The sequence below is a fragment of the Cynocephalus volans genome, chromosome 3 (genome assembly GCF_027409185.1).
Source record: "Cynocephalus volans isolate mCynVol1 chromosome 3, mCynVol1.pri, whole genome shotgun sequence".
NCBI lineage: Eukaryota > Metazoa > Chordata > Mammalia > Dermoptera > Cynocephalidae > Cynocephalus > Cynocephalus volans.
In genome coordinates this window covers 6,587,405-6,610,045 of record NC_084462.1, presented here as the reverse complement: position 1 = coordinate 6,610,045, position 22,641 = coordinate 6,587,405, and the positions used below count along the sequence as shown (strand labels likewise).

Below are 22,641 nucleotides of genomic sequence, written 5' to 3'. Positions count from 1 at the left end.
GAGTAGAGATTTTTAAAATACCTAAAGATTAATATAATCAACCTTACATTAATAAATTCAAAATTAAGAATAGTAATTTCTTTGAAATATAAAATATCAAAACTGAATTTAAATGAATTATAAACCGGAAAACCATAAGTAACATTTTAATACTTAGAAATATTAATACGAATTTATGGTTTATACAACCCTTTCCCCATATTTTCATGGTTTATGTAGCCTTCTTTTGAATCAATTTTACAAAACAAAAAAAAGAGAAATCTATGGAAAGGTTTTTATGTGGCTATTATATCTTGATACCAAAAATTTGAAAATGAACTAATATAATTTATAAATTTACATATAAAATTTATAATTTAATATTCAGTGTGACTGAGAAGGGTTTATTTCAGGAATATAGGACATACCATGTGGGAACAGCTGAACTTCTAGAGGGGTTGGAAACTAAAGTCAGTAGATAAGAGAATCTACTAAAGTGATCCAATGTATTGGAAATTAAATGAAAAAGCAATGTTCATTGAGTAAATAGATTTTTACCTTTGTAAAATTTTTTCTCCTCAGTAAATTAGCTTAGGAAAATACTGTAGCTGAGAACATTTCAATTATTAGTGATCACTACACATCACAGACTAATAACAAAAAAAATTAGTGTGTGATTGTGTTTGTAGGATATTTAAAATATGGGCTTTATAATTATTTCAGCAAACCTTTCCACTTTGTTACATTTGTATCTTTTTGCCCATGAGCATTCTATTTCCTAATCTGATAATGAAGTGATTTCCTGATATTTTTCATCATATTTCAGAAAATCTAAATAGATAGGTTTATTATTTGCTCTTAAATTAGTCTGGACAAGGAAACAGAAGATTTGTACTCAAGCCTTCAGTGACTGCAGACCTGGTCAACAGCATCACTGCTACCTCATGACAGACACTGAGCCAGCACCACCTACCTAAGCTGCTCCCAGATTTCTAACCATCAGAAACTGTATGATAATTGAAGCTTGTAATTTTAAATCGCTGTTTTAGAGTAATTTGTTATGTAGTAAGATGTAACTAATGAAACCTATGAGCCATCAATTCCACTTTTGGGAACCACTCAGATAATACACCTGTTTAAAATTTGCAGAGTACAATGATTGCTGTAGAATTATTATACATTCTAGCCAACATAGAAAAACAAAATGTTGAAGTCTAAAGTGAGAAACTATAAACTATGGTATATTCATAATCTTTAATGTTAGTATCTCCAGAAAGTAGTCCTGACTAATAAAACTAATTGGTGGTATGTTATGTACAATGTAATTTGTATGTAAAATATTAACACATAACAGAAGTGCACTGTGTGTTGTTATTATAGTATTATCCTGTGTCTTAAATGCATCTAAAATGATCTGGAAGGATATGGCTCACACTGATGATGAATGTACATTGCATGAGGAAACTGGTATAAAACAAGGAATTGTTAAGGAGAACTTATTATCAGTCACAGTATTTAATAAAAATGTTACCAATATAAATTGTGTTTTAATAAATGATTTGAAAATTTTTAAGTTTTCAGACATCAAATTCTTTTTTTCTTATTTTATAGTTGATGAAAATTGTTTATATTTTTAGTGTACAACATGATGTTTTGATATATGTATACATTGTGGAAAGGTTAAACCAAGTTAATTAGCATAATGTGTTACCTCACGTTACTTATTACTTACCTCACATACTTACTTTTTGTGTGTGGTGACAACATTTAAAATCTATTCTCAGCAATTTTCAAATACACAATACATTTTTACTAAATATAGTCAGCATTTGTACAATGAATCTCTTAAACTTATTTTTCCTAAGTGAAATTTTGTATCCTTTGATTAACATCTCCCCAGTTGTCTCATTCCCCAGCTGCTAGCCCCTGGTAACCATCATTCTACTCTCTGCTTCTGTGAGTTCTTTTTTATATTTCACATATAACTGAGATCATGTGGTATTTGTCTTTCTTTCCTGGCTTATTTCACTGAACACAGTGTCCTCCAGGGTCATCCATGTTGTTGAAAATGACAGTTTTCCTTTGTAGTTAAATATTATTCCATTGTGTACTTATACCACATTTTCTTTATCTGTTCACCCTTTCATAGAAACTTAGATTTATTCCATATCTTGGCTATTGTGAATAATGTTGCAATAGACATAGAAGTGCAGATATCTCTTCAACATAACTGATTTCATTTCATTTGGATATATACCCAGTAGTGGGATTGTTAGATCATATGGTACTTCTATTTTATTTTATTACTGAAACATAGTTGATTGTACATATCTGTGGGGTACAGCACTGAATATCAATACCTGTCTGCAATATGTGATGTTCATATCAGGATGATTAGCATATTTGACATTATTCGATGTAATTGATTTTTGTGGCCCTTTACCAATTCCTCCCTCCCTCTCCTTTCCCTCCCCCTTTCTCTTAGTTCCGTTCTCTTTTTTTGAAAGTTCAACATAATACTGTGATTGTTTTGTCTTTCTTTTTTTCTTTCTTTTTTTTTTTTTTTAGCTCCCACTTATAAATGAGAACGTGGTATTTCTCTTTCTGTGCCTGGCTTATTTCACTTAATATAACTTTCTCTAAGTTCATCCATGTTGCTGTGAATAGCAGTATTTCATTTTTTTTTTTTATGGCAGAGTAGTATCCCATTGTGTAAATATACCACATTTTCATAATCTAGTCATCTCACAGTGGACATTTAGGTTGGTTCCAACTCTCAGCTATTGTAAATAGAGCTGCAATAAACACGGGAGTGCAGGTATCCATTCAACATGATGATTTCCATTCTTTGGGACATATAATGACAAAATACAGTTTATGCCTGGAGTTGTAGAGTAATTCCATATTAGAAAATTCACTAATAAGGTTTATTATTTTTATAGAGATAGACAAAAGTCACATAAATCATGTTCACAGATGCAAAAATATTTTAACAGTTTAACATGCATTGTGGTTAAATTACAACCAACAAAATGAGGAATTTATAGATCTTTTCAAACTTGACAGTCTTTTTCATACTCATGGAAAACATGAAGGAGATTCCCACTAATTTTAGAAACAATAATAAAAAGTTCAATAATGCTTATAATATTCATTAAATTTGCATTGAGTCTTATCCAAGGCAATTTAAGATTGCATGAAAAATGGAAATGAAGATGTAAGACTCATTTTGCAGGTGATGTGATTGTATATCTGGAAACACAAAATAATTCATAGAAAAAAACTAATACCAAAATAATTTAATAAACTAATATAACATCAATACACAAAAACAATAGCCTTTATGTAATTAACATCATGTCTGAATACAGTGGAAGAAGGAATTTGATTAAAAAGTATAAAACAAATTACTTATGAATAAAGCTAATGGGAGATGTACAAAGTCTTGAGCACAATAATAAAATATCTCTAAAATATGTGACTGTAGGCATAAACAAATGGAAAGTTATATCCTGTTCTTAGAAAAAGCTCAGTGTTATAAAGAAGTCATTTATCCTTAAGCTAATCTCAATAATTTATCTGATCTCATTAATTCTGTCAGATTTTTTTTTTGGAGCTATCAATAAGTTTTGTAAGTGCATATGAAAAAACATATATATATAAGAATAGCCTCAAAATCCCTGATGAAGTACAATGAAGATTTCTGGATTTATAAGACATTAAAACACATTAAGATTCTCCATAATTAAAGAAATGTGGTATTGATTCAAGAATAGATAAACAGATCAGGACAGTCAGAAATTCAGAAACACATAAAAGTACATAAGAGAGGTTAATGTGCAGTAAAAACTACAGAGGGTGGAAGACTTCATTAATAGTAGATATTTAGAAACTATAAATATGGATTTGTTTTTTACATGCTGTAGTAAGATAAAGGTCAATAAAAGAGAAATATAAATGGGAAAAAATTTGAAAACAGTGCAAGAAAATGTTGGAAATATTTCTACAAGCTTTGGGAAAAAATGTGACTTATGACAAACGAAGAAATAGTAATAAAATTTTTTAAAGTACACGATATAAAATTAAAACATTCTGTGTGGTACAAAACACCATAAATCAAGTAAAAAGGAAAATGCCAAATGGAGCATTTATTCACGACTCATATAAAAGGCAAAGGGAAGCACATAATGTCCATTTGTTCCATAAAATAAGTTCTCAAAACACATGGCATCATTGCACAAGGACAAAGTTGCCAACGTGAAGGGGCCCTCACTGGGCTAAGATGGGACAATTTGAACTAAAAAATATGGTATAGACTGTAATGTATTGAATTTCATCAAATACACAAAAATGTTAGAAAATAAGTTATTCATGTATTTTTTTGTTTGCTGGGGCTACACCCTCATTACTGTGATAATTGATAAGAAAGTCTGGATTTTGATGTGAAGAGCTCACGAGAAAATGCAATTCTTAATAGAAGAATGAGAACTAATACATACAGAGGATATATTAGAATTAAAAAACCATCATTTTGTAATCCTCAGTGAATTAAATGGCATTAAGAAACTATAACTAATAAATGTTAAACAATTATATAAAACAAATGCAGACATTCCTTGGACCCATTGATCAAACTTAATATAAATAAAAATGAGAAAAAAAGACGTGTATCCAAATATACTGTAGTATAAAGGACACAGAACCGCTTACGACATATTCTTGATGCAAAACTTAATGTGAGTGTAATCATGACTGTAGCTATAAGCACAAGTTTATATGAAATATGAAGAATACAGTGAATGTTAACTAATAAAATGAGAACACAATAATCCAAAATCAGAGGGCAGGGAATGCTAGATGAAATGTTATGCATATCTAGATTAAAGAAATGATATAATGTAATACCAAAATATAATAAAATACTTAAGAATAAACTTAACTAAGGAGATAAGACATTGGTATAACAAAACCCACAAAACATTCCTGAAAGAAATTAAGGAAGACAAAAATAAATGAGAAGACATCTTGTGTTCCTGGATGGGAAGACTTAATATCATTAAAAATGTCCATATTATCCAACATGATCTATAGCGTCAATGAAATTCCCATCAAATTTCCAGTGGCATTTTTGCACAAATAGAAAAAAATCCTAAAATTCATGTAGAATCACAAAGGACCCCAAATAGCCAAATTTATGAAATCAGATCCTTATCTCACACCATATACAAAAATCAGTGTAAAATGGCTTAGAGAATTAAACATAGGATCTGAAATTGTGAATCTCCTAGAAGAAAGTGTAGGGGTAAATCTTCTTGATACTGGTCTTGGCAATGATTTCTTGGCTATAACACCTGAAGCACAAACAACTAAAGGAAAAATAGACCAAAGGGACTACCTCAAACTAAAAAAGCTGTTACACAGAAAAGGAACAATCAACAAAATGAAAAGTCAACCTACAGACTGGGAAAAAATATTTGCAATCTATATATCTGATAAGGGAGTTAATAATAATAATAGTAGTAGTAGTAGTAGTAATAATAATAATAATAATAATAATGACTACAACTAAAAAAAGAAAATCAAATAATCCTATCCAAAATGGGTTAAAGACATGAATAGACATTTTTTTAGTAGACATACAAATAGCCAACATGTATAAAATGATGCTCAACATCAATAACTACTGTAGAAATGCAAATCAAAATCACACAAAGATAAGGAGAAAAAAGGGGCAAGATGGCAGACTAGAGGTGCCCAGGGTGCATTCCTATCACAAAAAAGGAGAACAATGAACAGCTAAATTTTTCTTGCTGTTGTTAGCTGGCCAGGACAGGGATTGACCCCTTTACCTTAGTGTTATAATACCATCCTCTAACCAGTTGAGCTAACAGGCCAGCCCCCAGACAGCTAAATATTGATGGTAGCATCTGTGAGAGAGTGTAGGAGTGCAACAGGAGAAGGGTGAGACCACTGTAGAATGCAAAAGCCCAAGATGGCAGCAGAGAGAAGGGAGAGTCACTTGACTTAAGCTGCCACATCTCTGCCACCAGGACCAGCACGAGATGAATTTTTGCATGAGGCAAAAAGTTAGGCAGAGGACACACACCAACCCCCATCATCACCACAGAGGTCTGCAGTTCCTTTTGCAGGACAAGTCTGGAGCTAAGCGTGGGAAACTGCCTAGAATACATGCACTGCATTGCTGTCAAACAGGAGCACGTACTGTGCACTCTCCAGCCCCCACCCTCGTGACCCAAACGGATACAATCTGGCACTATCTTGCTATACAGCCACTGCGGGAGAGTACCCTGCCCTGAGGCAAGTAGCCACAGAACTTCCCCGGATTTACGGCTTCATTGTCATTCCAACACACTCACATGAGAGGCTACAATTCCTTGATCTCAGCACCTTGCAGCCTGGACCCGCAGTGCCTGTGACTCTAATTGTGCAGTCTGGGAAGCCAACCCTAGGCCTGCTGAGCTGACACATCCACATTTAACGAGCCAGACATCCTACAGGAAGACCCACCTCTGGTGGACTGCCCACCTTTCTGCCCATACCCTCCCCTCATGCTGGCTGAGTTCTGTGCATGAGGCACCAACTCAGAAATATATTTCACAGATCTCTACCCTAATCAATATGCCCTTGGTCCAGTGGAAATATCCAGTGGCCTCACCCATAGTCCCAGAAGTGGCTGGCTGGGCCCCATCACTGTGGGCTTGCCTAGTGGCCTTGCCCACTTCCTGATAAGTGGCTGGCTGGGCCTCATTCATTACGTCCTCTTCTCAACCTTGCCCACCACCTGAGAAGCTGCTGGCTGGGCCCCACCTAGAGGCCTTGCCCACTGCTCAAAAGTTGGATGCCTGGGAATCCTTCTCAGCAGGTAAGTTTACTAAACTCTCCCAGCATCCAAGAAGCTACTAGATAGGCTTCCTTTTAGAAGCTGTGCCTCAAGGCTTCACCCACCATCTGAGAAGTGGCTCCCTGTCTGCAGGCCTGCCCAGCAGCCTTGCCCAATACCCAAGAAGTGGCTGGTTGGACCTCCTGTCATTTGGTCTATTTCCTGACCTTGACCCTACCTGGGAAGTGGCTACCTAGGCTCACTGTCTGCATCCACACCTTGAGCACTTGCCCACCACTTGGGAAGTAACTGGCTAGGCTCCCTCTCAGCAGGCCCACTTTCTTTCTTTTTTTTTTTTTTTAACATACCAAAAAAAAAAAATTTATTTCTAAAACAAGCAATGAACAATTGAAGAAAGAAATTTTAAAATAATATTGTTTGAAATAACATTGAAAAAATCAAAATACTTGGACATAAATGTAACAAAACATACTTAATTTTTCTACACCAAAAACTACATCGCATTACTGAAAAAAATTTAAATGATAAAAACCAAAAGGAGAAATATAACTTGTTCAAGGTTTGGAAGATTCAATATTGTTAAGATGTCAGTTTTCTTTATTTTTTTTATTTTTTATTTTTTTTATTTTTATTATTTTTTAAAATTTAATTTAATTTAATTTTTTTTTTTTTAGTTTTATTTTCTCGATATACATTGTGGCTGGTTATTACTCCCCATCACCCAAACCTCCCTCCCTTCTCCCTCCCCCCTCCCCCACAACAATGTACTTTCTTTTTGCTTGTCGTATCAACTTCAAGTAATTGTGGTTGTTATATCTTCTTCCCCCCCCCCCCCCCCCCCCGGTTTGTGTGTGTGTGTGCGTGAATTTATATATTGATTTTTAGCTCCCACCAATAAGTGAGAACATGTGGTATTTCTCTTTCTCTGCCTGACTTGTTTCACTTAATATAATTCTCTCGAGGTCCATCCATGTTGTGGCAAATGGCAGTATTTCATTCGTTTTTATAGCTGAGTAGTATTCCATTGTGTAGATGTACCACATTTTCCGTATCCACTCATCTGATGATGGACATTTGGGCTGGTTCCAACTCTTGGCTATTGTAAAGAGTGCTGCGATGAACATTGGGGAACAGGTATACCTTCGACTTGATGATTTCCATTCCTCTGGGTATATTCCCAACAGTGGGATAGCTGGGTCGTATGGTAGATCTATCTGCAATTGTTTGAGGAACCTCCATACCATTTTCCATAGAGGCTGCACCATTTTGCAGTCCCACCAACAATGGATGAGAGTTCCTTTTTCTCCGCAACCTCGCCAGCATTTATCGTTCAGAGTCTTTTGGATTTTAGCCATCCTAACTGGGGTTAGATGGTATCTCAGTGTGGTTTTGATTTGCATTTCCCGGATGCTGAGTGATGTTGAGCATTTTTTCATATGTCTGTTGGCCATTTGTATATCTTCCTTAGAGAAATGCCTACTTAGCTCTTTTGCCCATTTTTTAATTGGGTTGCTTGTTTTCTTCTTGTAAAGTTGTTTGAGTTCCTTATATATTCTGGATATTAATCCTTTGTCAGATGTATATTTTGCAAATATTTTCTCCCACTCTGTTGGTTGTCTTTTAACTCTGTTAATTGTTTCTTTTGCTGTGCAGAAGCTTTTAGTTTGATATAATCCCATTTGTTTATTTTTCCTTTGGTTGCCCATGCTTTTGGGGTCGTATTCATGAAGTCTGTGCCCAGTCCTATTTCCTGAAGTGTTTCTCCTATGTTTTCTTTAAGAAGTTTTATTGTTTCAGGGTGTATATTTAAATCCTTAATCCATTTTGAGTTGATTTTAGTACACGGTGAGAGGTATGGATCTAGTTTCATTCTCCTGCATATGGATATCCAGTTATCCCAGCACCATTTGCTGAAGAGGCAGTCCCTTCCCCAGTGAATAGGCTTGGTGCCTTTGTCAAAGATCAGATGGCAGTAAGTGTGTGGGTTAATTTCTGGATTCTCTATTCTATTCCATTGATCAGTGTGTCTGTTTTTATGCCAGTACCATACTGTTTTGGTTATTATAGCTTTGTAGTATAGCTTGAAGTCAGGTAGTGTTATGCCTCCAGCTTTATTTTTTTTGCTCAGCATTGCTTTGGCTATGCATGGTCTTTTATTGTTCCATATAAATGACTGGATAGTTTTTTCCATTTCTGAGAAAAATATCTTTGGAATTTTGATGGGGATTGCATTGAATTTGTATATCACTTTGGGTAGTATGGACATTTTCACTATGTTGATTCTTCCAATCCAAGAGCATGGGATATCTTTCCATCTTCTTGTATCCTCTCTAATTTCTCTCAGCAGTGGTTTGTAGTTCTTATTATAGAGATTTTTCACCTCCTTGGTTAACTCAATTCCTAAGTATTTTATTTTTTTGGTGGCTATTGTAAATGGGCAGGCTTTCTTGATTTCTCCTTCTGCATGTTCACTATTGGAGAAAAGAAATGCTACTGATTTTTGTGTGTTGATTTTGTATCCTGCTAACTGTGCTGAAATCATTTATCACCACGGAGAGTTTTTTTGTAGAGGTTTTAGGCTGTTCGATATATAGGATCATGTCATCTGCAAACAGGGACAGTTTGACTTCCTCTTTTCCAATTTGGATGCCCTTTACTTCCTTCTCTTCTCTGATTGCTATGGCTAGTACTTCCAACACTATGTTGAATAGGAGTGGTGAGAGTGGGCATCCTTGTCTAGTTCCTGTTCTTAAAGGAAAAACTTTCAGCTTTTCCCCATTCAGGATGATATTGGCAGTGGGTTTGTCATATATGGCTTTAATTATGTTGAGATACTTTCCGTCTATACCTAACTTATACAGGGTCTTTGTCATGAATGAGTGCTGAACTTTATCAAATGCTTTTTCAGCATCTATAGAGATGATCATATGGTCCTTGTGTTTGACTTTATTAATATGGTGTATCACATTTATTGATTTGCATATGTTGAACCAACCTTGCATCCCTGGGATGAATCCCACTTGATCGTGGTGAATAATTTTACCTATGTGTTGCTGTATTCTGTTTGCTAGTACTTTAGTGAGGATTTTTGCATCTATATTCATCAAGGATATCGGCCTGTAGTTTTCTTTTTTGGTTATATCTTTACCTGGTTTTGGTATCAGGATGATGTTTGCTTCATAGAAAGAGTTCGGAAGTCTTGCGTCTGTTTCAATCTTTTGGAATAGTTTGTAAATAATCGGTGTCAATTCCTCTTTGAATGCTTGGTAAAATTCTGCTGTGAATCCATCTGGTCCTGGGCTTTTCTTTTTTGGGAGGGAGTGGGAGGGGAGGCCGGCCCGCAGGCTCCGGAAAGCCCCGCACCGGGCCAGGCAAGTGGGAAGGCTCAGTGACGGCTGAGCCGGGCGGAGCTGCCAGCACCTGGGAAAATGGAGGCAGCCCCGGGGCGGTGAGTGGCCTGGTGATCCAGGCGGGAGCCAGGTGGGCGTCAGCCCCCCAAACAGGGCTGGTCCAGGGGTCACTCACAGGGTTGTGCCAGGTCGGGCGCTCACTCTCTGCCTCTGGTTTGCCGCCTTCCCCGTTCTTGGCCGCTGCCACCTCAGGCTGTTCAGTTGCGGCGCGGCTCGGGTGCTCCCAGGAATCTTCTTTTGTGCTGGCCTGAAACCTCGAATCCTGAATAGGGCAGCTGGCCGCCTTCAGTGCGGCCCCAGCCTCCGGGATCCTGTCTGCATCCGCAGCAGCCCTGGTGCCGTGTTCCCTGTTTTGCGACTTGCTTTTCCAGCTAAGAAACAGTTCTTTTCCTGCTCCACACTTCAAAGCTGTTGCCTGTAAATGAGGCAGCCTCTCCTGCCGAGGGCAAAGTGGTGGTCACCCCCCATGACCAGCCACCAGCAGCAGTCCTCCCTTAAGAGATGGTAAGAGGAAGGTCCACAGGTTTCCCGGCTGCCTGAGGCCCAGTGGCCACCTTTTCCACCTCAGCTACTCCGCGCCAACCGCAGCAGCCACCGCCATCTTGAAACCCAGCAGGCCCACTTTCTGATCTTACCCACCAGCAGAGAAGCGCCTGTCCAGGACCCCTTTCTGCAGCCTTGCCTAGTGGGCTCACCCACTGCCCAAGAAGTGACTTGGTAGCCCCACTCCTGGCAGACAAACTCCCAAATGACACCCTAGGATACATTTGCAGGTGAAAGTCTTGGGGCTGAGCCCGTGGCGCACTTGGTAGAGTGCTGCGCTGGCAGCGCGGCGACGCTCCCGCCGCGGGTTCAGATCCTATATAGGACTGACCGGTGCACTCACTGGCTGAGTGCCGGTCACGAAAAAACGACAAAAAAAAAAAAAAAAAAGCAGGTGAAAGTCTTATCCCATGAAAGCCACTCTACAAAACTCACAGAGGTGCCCGTTCCACAAGATGCACAGATTTCAATGCAGGAAAACAAGATACATGAAAAACCAAGGTAAAATGACCCACCAAAGAAACACAATAATGCCTCAGTAACTGATCTCAAAGAATCACAAATTGCTGACTTTCCAGAAAAGGAATTCAAATTATCTTAAGAAAATTCACTGAGATAGAAGAGATAAAAACAATTCAATGCAATCTGGAAGACAATTTAAGCCGATTTTGTTTGCATGGGAAATACACTATTTCTCTCTCATTTCTAAAAGATAGCCTTGCTGGGTATAGTATTCTTAGTTTGCAGGGTTTTTTTTTTTTTTTTCTTTTTGTATTTTGAATATATCATCCCATTATTTTCTGGTTTATAGAGTTTCTGTTGAGAATTCTGCTGTTAGTATGATGGGGACTCGCTTATAGGTGATGTGATGCTTTTCTCTTGCTGTTTTTAAGAGTCTCTCTTATTCTTTGAGTTTTGCCAGTTTGACTATAGTGTGTCTTGGAAAGGACTTTTTTGGATTGAATCTGTTTGGGGATCTTTGAGCCTTCTGGATCTGAAAGTCCATGTCTCTCCCTATACCTGGAAAGTTTCCCACTAGTTCACCACCACATGATAAGCCCCACAAAAAATCTTCAAGGGAGTCCTGCACCTGAACTCAAAAATGATAATCACTACCATGAATGCACAAGAAATAACAAAAGCCACTGGTAGAACAAAAAATGCCAATGAGAAAGAGAAAGAAACTATATCTTACCTCCTCAAAAAGCCAACAAACACCGAAGATAAACAATAAAAAGGGAAAAAAGGAACAAAAGATATTGAAGCCATCTAAATGATAAAATGATTCAATAACAACTTTAAGTGTAAATGGATTAAATTCCCCACTCAAAAGACACAAACTAACTGATTTGATTAAAAAGCTAGACACAACAATATGCTGTCTACAAGAGACTCACCTCACCTATAAACACACACACAGGCTAATAGGGAAGGAATGGAAAAAGATATACCACACAAATGGAAACCAAAAATGAGCAAGAGTAGCTATTCTTATATTGGATATAAAGGAATTTAAGTAAAAAGCCATTAAAAGAGACAAACAAGGTTATTATATAATGATAAAGGTATCTATCCAGCAAGAAGACATAACAATCATAAATATATATGCATCCAATACCAGAACACCCAGACATATAAAGCAAACACTATTAGACCTAAATAGAGAGATAGACCCCAATACAATAATAGTTAAGGACTTCAACACCCCTCTATCTACATTGGACAGATCAGGTAGGCAACATATCAACAGAGAAACACAGGATTTAAACTACAATATAGACCAGTTGGACCCGGTAAATATTTGCAGAACATTTCATCCAACAACTACAGAATATACATTTTTCTCATCAGCACATGGAATATACTCCAGGATAGAACACACAGCTCAGGGCACAAATAAAGTATCAATGAAATTTTAAGAATGGAAATCATTTCAAGAATCTTTTCAGATCACAATAGATTTAAACTACAAATCAATAACAACTGAAATTATGGAAACTATATAAATACATGGAATTAAACAACATGTCCTGAACAAACTATGGGTCCAAGAAGAAATTAAATAGGAAATAAAAAAATTTCTTGAAGCGAATGAAAGTAGAGATACATCATAACAAAACCTGTGGGATACTCAAAAGCAGTACTAAGAGAGAAGATTATTGCAATGAACACTTACATCAAAAGAACAGAAAGATTTCAAATAAACAATCGAACAATACACCTCAAAGAACTATAAAAACAAGAACTATCCAGTCCCAAAATTAATAAATAGAAAGAAATAATTAAGATGAGAGCAGAACTAAATGAAATAGAGACCTAAAAATGACACAAAAGATTAATGAAACAAAAAGTTGTTTTTTTGAGAAGATAAACAAAATGCAGAAACCGTTAGCCAACCTAACTATAAAAAGGAAGAGAGAAGACCCCGATAAGAAAAATCAGAAATGAAAAAGTAGACATTACAACAAATACCACAGAAATACAAAGAGTCATAAGGGATAATTATAAATAATTATCCACCAAGAAATTTGATAACCTGAAGGAAATGGATACATTTCTGGACACATACAAACTAAAAAGACTGAACCAAGAAGAAATAGAAAACCTGAACAGACCAATAACAAGCATTGGGATTGAAGCAGTAATGAGCAGTCTATCAACAAAGAAAAGCCCAGGGCCAGATGGTTTCACTGCTGAATTCTACCAACCATTTAAAGACGAATTAATACCAATTCTCTTCAAACTATTCCAAAAGGTTGAAACAGAGGCCATTCTCCCAAACTCATTCTATGAGGCCAGCATCACCTTGATACCAAAACCAGACACAGACATGATAACAACAAAAAATAAAACTACAGGCCAATATCTCTGACGAACATAGACCCCCAAATCCTCAACAAAATATTAGTAACTAAAGTACAGCAACACATCAAAAAAGGATGTGTTCAATATATGCAAGGCAATAAAAGTGATACACCACATTAACAAAATCGAGAAAAAAAAACCCATATAATTACTTCGATAAGTGAAGAACAAGCATCTGAGAAAATTCAACATCTGTTCACAGTAAAGTCTCTCAGCAAATTAGGTATAGAAGGAAAGTATCTCAACACAGTAAAAGCTGTATATGACAAACCCACCACCAGTATCATCTTGAATGAGAAAAAGGTTTCAGCTTTCAGCTTGTCCTTTAAGAACAGGAACAAGGCAAGGATGCCCACTCTCACCACTCCTATTTAACATAGTGTTGGAAATACTAACCAAAGCAATCAGGCAAGAGAAAAATAAAAAGGTCATCCAAATGGAAAAGATGAAGTCAAACTGTCCCTGTTTTTAGAAGACATGATCTTATATATAGAAAAACCTGAAGACTTTTTAAAAAAAGTCTTAGACCTGATAAATGATTTCAGTAAAGTTGCAGGTTACAAAATCAACAAGCAAAAAAGCATAGTGTTTTTATGCTCCAGTAACAAACTTGTAGAAAAAAAAAATCAAGAAAGCAAGCCCATTTACAGTAGTCACACACACAAAATTAGGAAGAAATTTAGCAAAGGAGGTAAAAGATCTCTACCAGAAGAACTACAAATCACTGCTGAAAGAAAATAAAGAGGATATCAAATGATGGAAAGATAGTCCATGCTTTTTGATTGGAAGAATTAACATTGTGAAAAAGTCCATATTACCCAAAGCAATCTACAGATTCAATGCAATCCTCATTAAAATACCAATGACATTCTTCACACATATAAAAAATCTATCCTAACATTCTTATGGAACAAGAAAAGACCCTGAATGGCCAAAGCATTCCTGAGCAAAAATTAAAGTGGAAGGCATAAAACCACCTAAATCTAAATTATACTATGAAGCCATAGTAACCAAAACAGTAGGGTACTTGCATAAAAACCAAAACTTGGTCCAATGGAACATAATAGAGAACCCCAAAATCAAACCACATAGTTATAGCCAACTGATCTTTGACAAAGACAACAAGTACATACATTCTGGAAAAGACTGCCTCTTCTCTAAATGGTGCTGAGATAACTGGACATCCCTATGTAGAAGAATGATACTAGACCCATACCTCTTGCTATATACCAAAATCAACTAAAAATGGGCTAAAGACTTAAATATAAGACCTGAAAATATAAAACTCTTAAAAGAAAACAGGGTAAATGCTTCACGTTGTAGTACAGGGCAAAGACTTTATGAATAAGATCCCAACAGCTCAGGAAACAAAAGAAAATAAAACATAGGATTATATCAAACTAAATACCTTCTTCACAGCAAAAGAATCAATTAACAGAGTGAATAGACAACCTACAGAATGGGAGAATGCATTTGACAATATACAAAGAACTCAATCAACTTAACAGCAAAAAAAAAAAAGTTAACTCAATTAAAAAATGGGCAAAGGAGCCAAATAGGCATTTCTCAAAGGAAGATATACAAATGGACAACAGAAACATGAAAAAATACTCAACATCACTAAACATCAGGGTAATGCAAATCAAAACCACATTGAGATGTCATCTCACTCTAGTTACACCAGCTATTATAAAAAACACAAAGAATAACAAATGCTGGTGAGGATGAGAAGAAAGGGGAACGCTCCTACACTGTTGGTGGGACTGTAAATTGGTGCAGCCATTATGGAAAATGGCATGGAGTTTCTTCAAACAACTTCAGATAGATCTGCCATATAATCCAGCAATCCCACTACTGGGTATATACCCAAAGGAATGGAAATTATCATTTTAAAGGAATATGTGCACCCCCATGTTTATTACAGCTCTATTTACAATAGTTGAGAGTGGGAATCAACCTAAATGTCTATTGCCAGACAACTGGAAAAGGAAAATGTGGTATATATACACAATGGAATACTATTCAGCCATAAAAAAGAAAAAGAATGAAATTCTGCCATTTGCATTGACATGGATGAATTTAGAGAAAATTATGTTAAAAGAAATGAGCCAGGCCCAGAAAAAGGAATACCACATGTCCTCACTCATAAGTGAGAGCTAAAAAAAAAAAAAAAAAAAGATCACTAAAATAGAAATAAAGAAAGATACAACAACACAATAATTCATTGAACTTTCAAAAGTAGAGAACAGTATTGTGGTCACCAGAGGTGAGAAATGGGGAGGGGTGGGTGCGTGGCTTAGTGAGAAATTGGTAAAGGTCCACAAAAAAATGATTACATTGTGTAATGTTAAATATACTAATTATCCTCACTTGAGCATCAAATATTGCACACAGGTATAGATATTCAACACTGTTACCCCACAGATATGTGCAATCAATTATGTTTCAATAAGCAAAGCAAAGAAAAACAATTGATGATCTGAATGAGAAATTCAACACAGAGATAGATATCATTTAAAAAATCAAACAGTAATCTTGGAATTGAAGAATTCATTGAATGAAATAAAGAATACATCTGAGAACCTCCATAACAGACTATATCAAGTAGAAAAAATAATTTCTGATCTTGAAGATAGCATATTTGAAATAACACTGGAAGAAAAGAGAAAAGAATAAAAGAATGAATAAAGACTACAAGATCTATCACAAACTATTAAGTGAGCATATAGTCAAATTACAGGCATTCCAGAAGAAGAAGAAAACAAAAAGGATATTGAAAACCTATTTAACAAAATAATAGCTGAAACATTTCCTAGTCTTGGGAAAGATACAAACATCCAAATCCAGAAAGCTTAAAGGTTCTCATATAGATTCAACCATAAAAGGTCTCCTCCAAGAAACACAGTAGTCAATCTATCCAATGTTAAAAACAAAGAGAGATTTTGTTCTTTTTTTTAAAAGATGACTGATAAGGGGATCTTAACCCTTGAGTTGGTGTTGTCAGTATCACACTGTCCCAAGTGAGCTGACCAGCCATCCCTATGTAGGGATCTGAACCCATGGCCTTGGTGTTATCAGCACCATACTCTTCCAAGTGAGCCATGGACCAGCCCTTCAAAGAATTTTCTAAAATCAGCAGGAGGAAAATGTCAAGTCATTTATAAGGGGGGAATCCCATTAGAGTAATAGCTGACTTCTCAGTAAAAGTTCTACAGGCCAGGAGAAATGGGATGATATATTGAAAGTACTGAAAGAATAGAAAAAAACCTGCCAACCAAGAATATTATATCCAGCAAAGCTATCCTTTGGGAATGGAGTAGAAATAGTCTTTCTCAGACAAGCAAAAATTAAGAGAATCCATCACTACCAGACTGTCCTTACAAGAAATGTTTAGGGAAGTCCTACATCTAGAAGAGAAAGGATGATAACAACCATCATGAAAACACCTGAAAATATAAAACTTACTGGTAGAATAGATACACAAATTAGAAATAGAAGGAAATCAAAACATCAAAATAGAAAACCATCAAATTGCAAGGATAAACAATAACAGGGGAAGAAACAAACAAACAATACAAAAACCAATTGGAAAAAAACAACCAAATAATAGGAGTAAGACCTCACATATTAATAATTACCTTGAATGTAAATATATTAAAAGCCCTAACTAAAAGACACAGGACAGAAATAAGACTAGGACGCCCACTCTTACAACTCCTATTTAACATAGCTCTGGGAGTGCTATGTCAACCAGAGCAATCAGGCAAGACAAAGAAATAAAGAGTATCCAGATTGGAAAAGACAAAGTCAAACTGTCCCTGTTTGCAGATGACATGTTCCTATATATGGAAAAATCTATAGACTCTAAAAATAAAATAATAAAAACTCTGAGCTGATTAACAAATTCAGTAAAGTTGCAGGATACAAAGTTAGTATAAAAAAATTACTAGCATTTTAATACTCCAACAACAAACTAGAAGAAAGAGACATCAAGAAAGCAAGCCATTTGCAATAGTCACTCCTAAAATAAAATACCTAGGAATAAATTTAACCAAAGAGGTGAAAGATGTCTAGTACAAGAACTACAAATTCCTGCTGAAAGAAATTAGAGAGGACACAAAAACATGGAAAGACCTTCCATGTTCTTAGATTGGAAGAATTAACATTGTGAAAATGTCCATACTATCCAAGGCAAATTACAGATTCAATGCAGTCCCCATCAAAATACCAATGATATTCATCACAGAAATAGAAGAAAAAAAACAATCATAACATTTATATGGATTAATGAAAGACCCTGAGTAGCTAAAGCAGTCCTGAGAAAACATAATAAAGCTGGAGGCAATATACCACCCAACTTCAAGTTTTACCAAAAAGCTATGGTGGCTAAAACAGTACTGGCATAGGAGCAGGAACTCAGACAATTAGAACGGAATAGAGAATTGCTGAAATCAATTCATGTACTTACAACCAACTGGTCTTTGACAAAAGCAACAGAAACACACACTGGAGAAAAGACTGCCTCATTAATGGTGCTGGGAAAACAGGATATCCATACATAGAAGAATGAAACTAGACCTGTGCCTCTCACCATATACCAAAATCAACTCAAGATGGATTAAAGACTCATAAAATTCCTAAAAGAAAATGTAGGGGAAACACTTCAGGAAGTAGGACTCAGCAAAGACTTTATGAATAAGAGTCCAAAAGCACTGCCAACAAAAGAAAAATTTAAAAAATGGGATTATATCAAACTGAAAAGCTTCTTCACAGCAAAGGAAACAATAACAGAGTGAAAAGACAACCTATAGAATGGGAGAAAATATTTGCAAACTGTGCATCCAACAAAGGTTTAATTTTCAGACTATAAAAGGAACTCAAACAACTTAATAGTAAAAAAAAAAAAAAAAAAAAAAAAAAAAAAGCAACCCAATTATAAAATGGGCCAAGGAGCTGAACAGGTATTTCTCTAAGGAATAGATAGAAATGGCCAGTAGACACATGAAAAAATGCTCAACATCACTCACTATCAGGGAAACGTAAATCAAAACCACATTGAGATATCATCTCACCCTGGTTAGGCTGGTTATTATCAAAAACACAAAGAATAACAAATGGTTATGATGTGGAGAAAGAGGAACCCTCCTACACTGTTGGTGGCAATGTAAATCAGTACAGGCTTTATGGAAAACAGTTCTTCAAACACTACAGATAAAAGTGCCATATAACTCAGCAATCCCACTGCGGGATACATACCCAAAGGAGTGGAGATCATCATGTCAAAGGGATACCTGCACTCCCGTGTTTATCGTAGCTCTATTTAAAATAGCCAAGAGTTGGAACCAACCTAAATGTCCATTGACAAATGACTGGATAAGGACAATGGGGTATTCAACGAAATACTATTCTGCCATAAAAAAGCATGAAATTCTGACATTTGCAGCAACATAGATGAACTTAGAGAAAATTATGTTAAGTGAAATAAGCCAGGCACAGAAAGAGAAATACTACATGTCCTCATAAGTGAGAACTAAAAAAAAAATAAACAAAGGAAAGAAAGAAAGATGCAACAATCACCATAATTCATTGAACTTTCAAAAGGAGAGAGCAGAACTGAGGCCACCAGAGGTGGAAAAGAGGGAGAAATTATTAAAGGGCCACAAAAAGTAATTGCATTGTATAATGTTGAATATACTAATTATTCTGAGCATCACATATCGCAGATAGGTATTGATATTCAATGCTGTACTCCACAGATATGTAGAATCATGTTTTAATAATAAAAATTGCTATATGCCCTACATATATGCATTTTTTATTTGTCAGTCATTCTAGAAAGTGGGTTGGCAGGCATCTTTTCTCATATCCATCACAAAGTTGGTATTTGTCAGTCACACTGCAGTAAAAATGGGGAAAAAGCTAAAACACTGTTAAACATGCAAAGTAAGTAAACAAAAGGAACAGTTTTTATTAATTTTTTTCCTTGTAAATGGGCCGTAATTTTTTTTACATGTTTTTGATTTTTTATTGAAAACTGGACATTTTAAATAGTATAATGTGGTAACTCTGGCAGTCAGTTTTTTTCTTTCATCCCAGGGTTTGTTGTTGTAACTTGCCATGGGACATTTTTGTTTATTTATTTAATAAATTTTCTAAACTATTTTTGTGAAGTCTCTATTCTTTGTTGCTTGTGGCCACTGAATTATCTTTTGTGTTAGCTAAGAAATCAGGTATAGATTTGACAAGTTTTCTAGAGCCTAGAGCCAAAAAACAAAGCAAAAGTACTATCAGTTTTTCAGATTGTCCTGTTTTAGAGCATTTTTCACTTTTTAATTGGGTTATTTATAACTCTGCCTTAGCCTTCACTTCTTGCTTGTACAGAGCCTAATATTCAGGCAGAGGTGAAAGTTTAGCATCTTGTCAGGTCTTTTCTAAACATGTGTTCATCCTTCTGTAGTCACCTGGCCTCGTAGATTCTCTAATATATGCAGGAGTTTTTTTTCAAATACCTCATTTCCTGAAATATCTCCTTTCACAGCTTCCTACTTTTCAGCCTTCTTAATCTATTAATTTACCTAACTCTTATTCTGTGCTCTAGGTTGCTATAGCAAATACATTTTCCATTAAATGATTTCAACAAATGCAGCCAAGAAAGCTGCTGCTGCCCTGGGAAAGGTTTGAAGCAGGTGGGAAAAAACCAAACCAACTGACCAAGCAAACAAAAAACCTTGAGCCAATACTTCAGGAAGCCACCAGATAGGTCCAAACACAAGACTATAATTCTTTGAGAGTAAGTTTCTAATTGTTTCCTCTGGTACCAGCCACATGCACTGTAACTATGGTCTCCTATCTTTAACCTACTCCTGTGCTAGCGAGGAGTGGAAAGAAAGTGGGATAAGTAAAACTGCCACCACAGCATTCCCTGATCAAGATTCAGCAGCTCTTCATTGAACGTTCCTTCTAGTTGTAGCATCTTTTTGGTTTTATTAAATTTCAGAGTTCCAAAGAAGTTGATACTGACCTTTTTTGCTAGTTTATTCATTGCTTTTGTGGAGAAATGGAAATTTGGAGTTCCCCACTTTCCATTTTGAGTGGCATCTGCCTTAATCTACCTGTACTAATTTGAGTGAATTAGAACCTTAATTACATCTGCGGTGTCCCTTTTTCCATGTAACGTAACATAACACTGGGAGTATCACCAGGTGTTGGAAATCTGCACATGATATTATGAGACTGGTGCATTTCTTGTCATGAAAAATACATTTTTTAATTATCAAGGTATCTACAAACTACCACCCCTGGTTATCCTTTTGATAGTTCCATATTAAAGAAAAAGCAAAGAAAATATACTTAATATTTTAAATTGCCTTGCTGTGTTTTATTTTTCTTTTAATAAAAAAGTCTTATTTTAGAAATATCATAATAGACAAAGGTATTTTTATTACATGAGCCTGGGGGCTTAAACTTTGTTTGAGACATAAAAAGTCTTTATTACTTATGCAGACCTAGGAAAGGTGATAGCGTGGCACTTCTTTCCAACACTGAGTGCCACATATTAGTAAAAGGCATTTCCTCCCAAACCCACTGTGACTACACTCTGTACTTGATATCCTCAAAGTAGAGATAAAATGCTGTGGAATATCATTCACCCCAAATTCTACCTGCAGTCTTCTGATGTGTAAGTTAATGGGTTTTCAGAAGTAATTTTCATAAGCAAGGTTTTTGCTTTATGAGCTTAAATGAGAAACTACCCACGAGGGCCGGCCCCGTGGCTCACTCGGGAGAGTGCGGTGCTGGTAGCGTCGAGGCCATGGGTTCGGATCCTGTATAGGGATGGCAGGTGCACTCACTGGCTGAGCGTGGTGCTGACAACACTGGGCCAGGGGTTGGGATTCTCTTACCGGTGTTAAAAAAAAAAAAAAAAACTACCCATGACTAAGTTACTAGTCAACTGTAAATGAGGAAATTAATAAATGAAGGAGTGAATTAGTGTCCTCCAATCTGCCCACTCTGATCTTCACCACTTCCAGTTTTATCCCTTTCAACACTTTACTTTTACACCCCTGCTGAAACCACCTTTCCTCCATAGCTGTGACCTTTAGCCATCACGTAAATCTACATGCATCTCATTTTTATCAGACCCTTACAGACTTCTACACTGTACTCCACCTTCATCCTGCACCCTTTTTGACCTCCATGCTCTGTTACCCCTATTGCATGAAACTCAACCCATCCCTCCTCACCTATTACTCCCATGCTGTTCATCCTCCACGCAGTCCTTTTCCCTTTTCTCCCTCCAGTGATCTCAGTTCATTTCCCATGTCCTCTATGCCCTGAGTTCAAACACTCCATCCTTCAGTTGTTGGTCATTGTCACTCCCCCATGACCACTACCAACACCCATTACCCCCACTTTATAATTCCTGCCCTTTACTCCTGGAACCTTTGATCCACTCACGCCCACTACCCTCCCCAGCTCCCATCATCACCACCCCGCACCTATGTTGCCTCCCCCCACTGGGTGCACTGTCTCTTTCAGAATATATTTGTCTCCTTTGTCTTTGTCCATTTGTACTTCTATAAAACATACTTGAGTGCTTGCTTTGGCAGCACATATACTGAAATTGGAATGATACCGAGAAGATTAGCATGGCCCCTGCACAAGGATGACACACAAGTTCATGAATCATTCCATATTTTTTAATATAAATAAATAAATAAATAAATAAAATGCCTGAGACTGGGTAATTTATAAAGGAGAGATTTATTTCTCACAGTTCTGGAGTCTGGGAAGTCCAAGATCAATGTGCCAGCAGGATTGGCATCTGGTGAGGGCTGCTCTCTACTTTTGAGATGGCTCCTGTTGCTTTGTCTTCTGAATGGGAGTAACACTATGTCTTCACAGGGTGGAATGGAGAGAAGGGGGAAAAAGGGGCAAACTCTCTCCACCAAGCCCTTTTATTAGGATACCTAATCCCATTCA

At 36.4% G+C, this 22,641-nt stretch overlaps 1 non-coding gene across 1 annotated transcript; it reads left to right on the top strand.

Moving 5' to 3' along the window:
- Positions 1-22,252: 22,252 nt before the first annotated feature.
- LOC134374160 (U6 spliceosomal RNA) lies at positions 22,253-22,359 on the top strand. The gene has a single exon (XR_010023035.1). It is a non-coding gene; the product is annotated as a U6 spliceosomal RNA (small nuclear RNA).
- The last annotated feature ends 282 nt before the right edge of the window (positions 22,360-22,641 follow it).